At 43.7% G+C, this 9,896-nt stretch overlaps 1 protein-coding gene across 8 annotated transcripts in view; it reads left to right on the top strand.

Moving 5' to 3' along the window:
• The first annotated feature begins 1,492 nt into the window (after window positions 1-1,492).
• Window positions 1,493-9,896, top strand: part of FBRSL1 (fibrosin like 1) — a 717,476-nt gene continuing 709,072 nt past the window's right edge. For all 8 annotated transcript variants that reach the window (XM_077461733.1, XM_077461732.1, XM_077461735.1 and 5 more), the window contains exon 1: window positions 1,493-1,607. The gene's annotated coding sequence lies outside the window, so the exon portion shown is untranslated. The remainder of the gene's footprint in view (window positions 1,608-9,896) is intronic.

Here is a 9,896-nt window from a genome sequence, read left to right as displayed (position 1 = left end):
AGACTCGAAGAGTCACATCAAATTTGGGGGGACCTCACACACTTTTTTGTACGGGTGAGGTCATTCTTTAAAATTTGGGCCTGATTTGAATTAACCTCTTCCCAACCGCCTCACGCAGATATACTGTGGCAGAAGGGCATGTACAGGTAGATTAACGTACCTGAACGTTGCCATTTAAGAGGTGGCTTGCGGGCGCCCACCAGGAGCTCCGTGAGCGTGATCAGGGGTCCCGCGGTCTCGATGTCTGCGGGACTACCCGCAATTGTCTCATGGAGAGGAAGAACTGAGAAATGCTAATGTAAACAGGCATTTCCCCGTTCTGCCTAATAACACTGACACAGATCACAGCTCCCTATGATTGGAAGCAGTGATCAGTGTCGTGTCACACACAGCCCCTCCCCCCACAGTTAGAATCACTCCCTAGGACACACTTAACCCCTACAGTGCCACCTAGTGGTTAACCCCTTCACTGCCAGTTACATTAACACAGTAATCAATGCATTTTTACTTGCACTGATTAATGTATAAATGTGAATGGTCCCAAAATCTCGCCAAAACTGGCAGATGTGTCCGCCATAATGTTGCAGTCCCTATAAAAATCACTGATCGCCGCCATTACTAGTAAAAAATAATAATAATAAAAGTGCCATAAAACTATTCCTTATTTTGTAGACATTATAACTTTTGCACAAACCAATCAATAAAAGCTTATTGTGATTTTGTTAACCAAAAATATGTAGAAGAATACATATTGGCCTAAACTGAGGATAAAATGTTTTTTATATATTTTTGGGGGATATTTATTATAGCAAAAACAAGTTATTACCTTTTGTATCTCTTGACCCTTCCTCTTAGATTGTAAGCTCTAATGAGAAGGGCCTTCTGATCCCTCCTGTATTGAATTGTATTGAAATTATCCTGTCTACCCTCATGTTGTAAAGTGCTGCGCAAACTGTCAGTGCTTTATAAATCCTGTATAATAATAATGATAAAACATAACATGCAAAGATCTGAACGTGGAGCTCACCCCTTGTCTGTAGCACATAGTTTTACTCTCCCTTCCGAATGATGGACATTCTGATCAGTCTGGATGGAAAATTCTGATTGGAGGAAAGTAAATAATTCGATTTTATCGATATGTGTATTGCAGATTGATTGATCTGTTCAATCTTCTGATTGGACAGTAGATCCATGGCACATAGGATTCTATATAAAGTGGTTCTGTGTGTGGCCACCATAAAGGGTTCACTTGAGGCACCAACATCCATGTAAAACTGATATGTTACACTAGAGGAAAACTTTTCCAGAGGATTGCATGCAAATCATAGCATCTCAAGCTACATATTAAAAAAGAAGCTGATTTATTGATGATAATATATGTGTATGGGGGGTTGTAGTCACAGGGCAGGCTTCTCCTCGGCCTCTCTTTCTCCTGGCTGGGTACATCAGTGTGATCCCCCTTCCTCCTCCTCCTCCTCCTGGGGACTTCTTTGTGAGGCTGGTGCGGCGGAGTAATCCGAGTGTTGCTCGCATTTGGCGGAGGTATCCTTTCCGTGCTCCGCTGTCAGCCCGTCCCCATAGAGACCGCCCGGAGCCGCCGCCGTGCAGTTAAGTAGCGATTTTGTGTCTGTAGGAGCGGAGAGAGGCCCTTTGTTCGGGCTGGAGGGTGGAGGGCCAAGCGGGGCCTGGAGGGAAGGAAGGCTACCTTCCTGGGCTCACACCTTGGGCTTCTCTTTAGGGAAGAGGAGGAGGAGGGGGAAGGGGGTGATGAGGGATCAATATGAACACACGGTGTGTGGCATGTGTCATGGTGTGTTTATGGGAGAGCTGCGATTACACTCCTGGCCGGAAGAGCTTGCAATCAGTTGTGTGCTCTACTGTACACATGACACTTCCAGATTGGTTTGTGACCAGGCTGTCTGTGTGATCCCTTCCTATAGATCTATGCATGTGTTATCCCCTCCTATAGATATGACATAGATCTGTGGATGAGTGATCCCCTCCTATAGATATGGCATAGATCTGTGGATGAGTGATCCCCTCCTATAGATATGGCATAGATCTGTGGATGAGTGATCCCCTCCTATAGATATGACATAGATCTGTGGATGAGTGATCCCCTCCTATAGATATGGCATAGATCTGTGGATGAGTGATCCCCTCCTTTAGATATGACATAGATCTGTGGATGAGTGATCCCCCCTCCTATAGATATGGCATAGATCTGTGGACGAGTGATCCCCTCCTATAGATATGGCATAGATCTGTGGATGAGTGATCCCCTCCTATAGATATGACATAGATCTGTGGATGAGCGATCCCCTCCTATAGATCTGTGGATGAGCGATCCCCTCCTATAGATCTGTGAATGAGTGATCCCCTCCTATAGATCTGTGGATGAGCGATCCCCTCCTATAGATCTGCAGAAGAGTGATCCCCTCCTATAGATATGACATAGATCTGTGGAAGAGTGATCCCCTCCTATAGATCTGTGGAAGAGTGATCCCCTCCTATAGATATGACATAGATCAGTGGAAGAGTGATCCCCTCCTATAGATCAGTGGAAGAGTGATCCCCTCCTATAGATCAGTGGAAGAGTGATTCCCCTCCTATAGATCAGTGGAAGAGTGATCCCCTCCTATAGATCAGTGGAAGAGTGATCCCCTCCTATAGATCAGTGGAAGAGTGATCTCCTCCTATAGATCAGTGAAAGAGTGATCTCCTCCTATAGATCAGTGAAAGAGTGATCCCCTTCTATAGATCAGTGGAAGAGTGATCCCCTCCTATAGATCAGTGGAAGAGTGATCTCCTCCTATAGATCAGTGGAAGAGTGATCTCCTCCTATAGATCAGTGGAAGAGTGATCTCCTCCTATAGATCAGTGAAAGAGTGATCTCCTCCTATAGATCAGTGAAAGAGTGATCCCCTCCTATAGATCAGTGGAAGAGTGATCCCCTCCTATAGATCAGTGGAAGAGTGATCCCCTCCTATAGATCAGTGGAAGAGTGATCTCCTCCTATAGATCAGTGGAAGAGTGATCTCCTCCTATAGATCAGTGGAAGAGTGATCTCCTCCTATAGATCAGTGGAAGAGTGATCTCCTCCTATAGATCAGTGGAAGAGTGATCCCCTCCTATAGATCAGTGAAAGAGTGATCCCCTCCTATAGATCAGTGAAAGAGTGATCCCCTCCTATAGATCAGTGAAAGAGTGATCCCCTCCTATAGATCAGTGGAAGAGTGATCCCCTCCTATAGATCAGTGGAAGAGTGATCCCCTCCTATAGATCAGTGGAAGAGTGATCCCCTCCTATAGATCAGTGGAAGAGTGATCCCCTCCTATAGATCAGTGGAAGAGTGATCCCCTCCTATAGATCTGTGGAAGAGTGATCCCCTCCTATAGATCTGTGGAAGAGTGATCTCCTCCTATAGATCTGACAGGGACCTCTGATGTGTGCTCCCCTCTTATGGATCTGATAGAGATATGTTATCCCCTGCTATAAATCTCAGGGTGTGTGATCTCCTTGTATAGCGGGACTTCTGATGTGTGACCCCCTTTTATGAATCTGGCAGTGATGTGTGATCCCATTTTATATATCTGTAAAAGTGTGAGGTGTGCAGCTTGTGTTCACAAGGACAATAAGAATAGACTTTTCAAAGACTAAAGTCCACTCTGTGCAGGCTGGATCACCTCTATTTACATACACCATGTTTGTATATGTGCACAGCACAAAGTCAAGGGCAAGGGATCCACTACACACAGACTGCAGGAAGGTACTTGTAGATCATGCACTGCCTATATCGTGTGTATCCTACATTGATTTGGAGTAGTAAAACTGACAGGTGTCATCTCCCTTCTAGCAAGAGCTAATATTTATTATGGCTCTTTCACACTATAATAATGGGCAGGCCTGCTTGGGTTAGTAATTCAAAGCACTAAGGCCTCATGTACACTGCTGCTGGTAAACGGACGTTTTTGGAGCAGTTGGGCATTTTGTTTCAGCTGCCCCTGCAGTCCTCTATGTTATATTATCAGTACATGTACACAGGGTCGTTTATAGTTGGTGAGCTTAGAAGCATTTTTGGAAAAAAAAGCATTCATGATGGATGTTCAGAGGCATTTGAAATGCCAAATGCTTGTAAACGCGATAACTTGCGTTTAGCCGTGTTTCGTTTACAGGCGATTTTTTTTTTTTCATTTTTGGCTATTTGGGGGGAAAAAATAAACTTTTTTTTTTTTTAACGCTTTTAAATGCAAACACGTCAAAACTCGGCTAAATGTGACATGTAAACTCTGCAAAACAGAAGTTTTGAAAGTTGGGTACTATGTGTCAAGTTAAATCGGTGAGGAGAGGTTGTAAAAGCGTCCCGTGTACATGAAGCCTTAGGGCCCTTGGGTATTCCACACTGGATTAGTGCAGGCCACCGCTGGCACACATAGAAAACTATTGTTTTTTTTTATTTTTATGTGCCATGGTCACAATGCAGCCAGGAGTGGTGAGTGCATTTTACCGCAGAGTATTGGAAAGCACAATTTTTAATGGCAGTCCACCGTGCTGCTGATTGGAGCGAAGTGTTGCTTTGTGCCACAGAGTTCACCTTTGCAGAAAAAATTTACAGGTGAATTATCACAATACAGCCTTCCAACCCCCAACCCTCCGGGCCCCACTTTACTTACCTCCAGTGATGCTGAGCTGTCAGTGTCCTTGCAGTGGTCCAAGGGTTTAAAATCCCTGCTCTTCTCTGTGGAGTGCTTCCAGGACAGACCAGAGTTTCTGATTAGTCAGCACCTGCACAGTGAATCGCTCTGCTCCGTCCCAGAAGCAATGCATGGAAAAGAGCAGGAATTTCTGATATTCAGACTACTGGAGTGGCTGTGTGGACACTGACCGCTTAGCATCAACAGAGGTAAGTACAGTGTGGACAGGGGGATGTGAAGGGTGTATGGTCATTTGTTAATTATTGTATTTTTTTCTGTTAAGGGAAACAAACTCTTTAAAATAAAGTTGAACCCATTTACCACTGCAGTGTATGTGTGTGTGTGTGTGTGTATATATATGTATGTGTGTATGTATGTCTCTATCTATAGATAGATATATACATAGATATATTATACCATGGCAGGGCATTCTTACTAGGAATGAGTTCAGGTATGTTTGCACACAAGTCTAAACCTGTCCGAGCTGTCCCACCAGAAAGCAGGCAGCCAATCATAGGCAGCGGAGATGTTCCTCGCCCCAGAGCTGCACCTATGAAAGGGGCGTGATATATATAGTTTGCGGGGCAGGTTATGCCTCAGCTGCCAATGATTGGCTGTCAACTTCAACAGCTTTCTAGTGGGATAGCTCTGGTGGATTCAGACTCGTGTCCGAACCCGCCTGTGCTCATCACTACAGACCAACCACTGCAGGTATATGTTGCTGTGTAGGTCTAGGGCACGCTCCATCACGCCCCCCAGAAATGTAACCGAGCTGTCACAGGCATATACTCCTGACCAGGAGCTGGTAGGATGGCCTCCTGATGCTGTCAGTACTGCAGCAAGATTGGGAGCTCCTCCTACTGGACTTTAGCTGGGCTGGTGCCAGCATAAAAGGGTTAAGAAAAAAAAATTTGTAACCAGTGTTGTGCACTGAAACACACATCACACTTCAGCATTACTGTCCATGAACTGATAGCAGCCCGTTTTAGCACATAGTGTTATGGGAATGAGCTCTTAGGGCCCACTCATACTATTTTCATTAAGCTGGACTAAGCAGTTTTGCCCAACACAGGGGATGATTTACTAAAGGCAAAAAGTCTGTGCACTTTGTAAAGTGCAGTTGATCCTGCCAGCGCACCGCTCGGGCTTTCACACTGGAGACAATGGTGCAGCAGTTTGAGGGCGGATTGCAGGCGCTATTTCTAACGCGATAGCACCTGCAAAATGCCCTCAGTGTGAAAGGGGTCTAAGTGAAGTCTCCTGTGCAGTGATGGTCCAACAAAATGAGATCTTGGTTATAGCTGGAGTTGTCTACTGGCTTCTTGTATCTTGAAGACCATGTTCACATCTATGAAAACCGCATGCTTTGTTGTACATACCTTTTTAGGTGTGGGTCCTCAATGTACCAGAAAAAGGAATATAAACAAGATATACATCTACTCAAATCCCAAAAGCTTGTACATGTAAATAATCTATCAAGTGCTAAAGGGGTTTGACCACATTGACACCGGAAATTCTGGATGAACCCTCTGCACACTGCTATACACACTTTTAGCAAACTTTGAAAAAAAAAAAACAGGAATTTATAGTTAACACACATTTTGCAATACATGTTTAAGCTGGCCAACTGCATCAAAGTAATCCCTCTGTGGCCAGTCCTACTCTGCTCTGCAAATGGAAATGCTACTGCAAAGAGTGTGCAGAGGGTTTATTCAGAAAAGGGAGCATGGTACTTTATTTGTTCCATTGCAATGCTGCACAGATGTGTACTGATGTATGCCTTGTGGGTCATGTGTGTTTTTAGCTATGCGGATGTTTGTTGGAGCGTTAGAAATGAATGTTGGCATCTCAAATACACATGCACAACATGTGTACACAATACATGTCAATGCAAATTACATAGGTGTGAATGGGGGCCTAAGGAACTCCAAAACATCTGGCTCTGTTCTCTGCAAATTGCATTCTCTATGATACAAGATGTCAAATAAAGCAGAGCAGGAGAGTCTTGTAATTGTCATAGTGGGATTATAGACCTTCAGAGACCACAATTCCTGGGAAATGTAAGACACTTCCTCTTCTAAAACTAAAGTATGTATTTTTGCATGGAATAACACTATAATATGCTTTTTTTATTAATCAGTGCAAAACTATGTAAGCAAAATCCAGTAAGCCATAACACCCAATCAGAGTTCACTTTACTGAAGCCAGACCAGTACGAACAAACTCTGATTTAGTGCTATGGACTTTGCTGGTGGCATGGTGTTCTCTGGGCCTTTTTGTTGAATGTGAACTTTTTGCTGAGAAAAATACGGGGGCTGCAATTGCAGACCTGCTTCTGAAAACGCCAGGTTTCTGGATACTACGGAGACCCTCTGGCTTCACTAACCCAGGAGAAAAATGGTGATCGGGAAAGGAAGACTAACGTCTGAATGTTTTTCTTGGTTAGTGATTCAAAGTTCTAAAAAAAAAAGGCCAATTTTTTTGCAAGCCCCCCACAACTTTAATGGCATTGAAAAGCTATTTGTAAACAAGCATGACAACCCCCGAAATCCCATGGTTTCGCGCACCCAGCTTTCCCAGGAGGCATTGATAAAGCATGGTGTTGTCACCCTTGCCTCCCTAGAAGCATTAAAGAGCAGGGGGCTTGAAAAAAAGTGGACCTTCCGATTGGTATGGAAAGTCCACTTTAAGTCAGAGGGTCAGCCAGGCAACTAGCATTTTCAGAATGTGAAGGCAGTGTGGCAGCATGTTTCTCCAGGAAAGGATTCCATTAATTCTTTTAAACGTGTGTAAAAAACAAAACAAAAAGCACTGATGTGCAGTAAGCCATAGTAAGCATTCGGAAATCAGTATTCAGTAGTCTGCACACTGGATACTGTTTGATGTTGAATCCTGAATGGTTAATATGGATTATAGCAAAGTATTGTTTATGTCCTAATTTTTCTCCTGATGTTATTTACCATTCTAGTGCCTTGTGTGTGTACAGAAAATGGTTTCTGGAAGGAGAAAGTGTCCGCACTGTCAGATTCTGAAGTGTAGATAGATTTTAATAAAATAAGAACTAAGGATGATAGGGAAGTGTCATACTGTAAGAGTAACAATGTATCCTATGATCTTGGATGTGAAAGATACTTGCACTGTACATAATCCATCTAATCATTAACCCCACACCCGGGGACACAGTCTTTTTGTCATGCATGTGACTATAAACTTGCAGTAAAGTGACGACAGCCCATAGACAGTTACAAGCCTGATCCTTGACATGCAATCCCTTTTATTATGGGGAAAGTCATCATGTGACTTTGGGCATTTGAACGAATAGGGTAAGCATTGTCTATGAACAAAGCTGTCACTGTGTTGAAAACCCTGTTTTTTGATGAAGATAGTTTAGTTATTTCTTTTATGCTGAGAACAGGGGAATAGCTTTTACACAACGCTTCTTACTGATTATTGATAACTGCGTCACAAAGCAAAACACATGCATTAAGCCTGCAGTTAAAACATCCATCCCCTGAGTGTAGACTGCTTTTGGGTCTGTGACTCTATGGTCTGCTTCACTGCTAGTATGTAGACCTTGAGTCAGGGAATGGCAGCGTTCATCAGGGTCTTCTCACCCAGGGGTGTTTCTTTGGAACATGTTTGTATGTATATGTCTACTCAGTCGTATCCAACACTTGTCCAGCGTGTTGTACGCTTGAGAGCCGTTCCCATAGAATTTTCTTGGCAAATTTTTTATGAGGTTGGTCGCCAGCTCTTCTTCAGCCTCCCCGATTGCCCTGCCCTGGCACCAGAATGCGATAACACATATGCATAGCCAGATTTGTATCATGAAAGAAGCACTGGGGCTGCCATTGCTGCTGTCTGATCTGAAACTGCTGTTGACTGCTGGTTATCCCGGCCCTGTCTTCTGTACTTTAAGTGACTGACCTGGAATAAGAATGCGGATCAGGAAAGTTAGAAGTCTTTATCTTCAGACGTGTGCCCAGTCAGTGGCTCTGTTGACGCCAGAGAAACAACATGATGGCCGTGAAATGCTAGTTGCATGGCTCTCTCAAGGTTTTCTTCCTTTAAAGGCTAAGTTCACTTTTTTTTTCTAAATTCCAGCTCCCCTATGTACCAATATAGTATTCGTGTACTTTTTTTGCAAAATGATCAGCTTTCCATAAAATCTACAGACACGTACCTTACTGTCCTCTATCCATGATTCAAAACTTATCTATTGCTTCTGTCTTATGTGCTTACAGACTGTAGGTCATGACACAGGAAGGAGTTGACCAGCTGACCTCATTAGCTCACACCCTGCATCATCCACCTTCCCATTCCCAGCTGCATGGTTTTTAAATGAATTGCAATAAATCAGTGATCACCCTTCTCACTAAATACACATTCAGATTGCATAATGTATGACCATCTTTATAGAAGGAGGGAGTGGCAGAAACACTCAGCTGTCAAGCCCCGTTCACATCTGTGCATAGCGGGAACTTGCACTCCCACATGAATTTTTTTTTTTTTGCGAGGTGGGGAGGCATTTTGGAGCATTTTCACTCATCACAGATAGGGCAGACCGTCCACCTGAATGGGCTGCCCTACACACAGCAATCGCCCCAAAGAAGCTTCAGAACTTTTTTTTAGAGTGGAGCTTGGTGCGTTTTTTACTGGAAGGAAACATTTTGTGTCTCGTTTTTCCTGTGACACACATAGGGCAGCCTGCTGATTTAAAATTGCAGTAAAAAATGCACCAAGCTTCGCTTTAAAAAAAGTTCTGAAGCTTCTTTGGGGCGATTGCTGTGTGTAGGGCAGCCCTTTGTGAGATGAGTGAAAATGCTCCAAAACGCCTCCCCACCTCGCAAAAAAAAAAAAAAGGGAGGCGTGCGAGTTCCCACTATGCAGAGTTGTGAACGGGGCTTGACAGCTGAGTGTTTCTGTCCACTCCCTTCTATGTACTTGTATAAAGATGGCCATACACTATGCAATCTGATTATGTATTTAATGAGAACGGTGATCACTGATAGATTGCATTTCATGTAACCATTTCAGCCCTGGAAGGTTTGCCCCTTCATGGCCAGTCATTTTTTGTGGTTCAGCACTGAGTTGTTTTAACTGACAATTGCGCGGGCGTGCGACTTTGTACAAAAACAAAATTGATGTCCTTTTCCCACAAATACAGCTTTCTTTTGGTGGTAATTGGTCACCTCTGCGATT

Source organism: Lithobates pipiens, unplaced genomic scaffold (assembly GCF_037356315.1).
Source record: "Lithobates pipiens isolate NorthernLeopardFrog02 unplaced genomic scaffold, aLitPip1_a1.2 Scaffold_3, whole genome shotgun sequence".
NCBI lineage: Eukaryota > Metazoa > Chordata > Amphibia > Anura > Ranidae > Lithobates > Lithobates pipiens.
The sequence above is the reverse complement of the archived record's forward strand: the minus strand, read 5'-3'. Positions and strand labels throughout refer to the sequence as shown.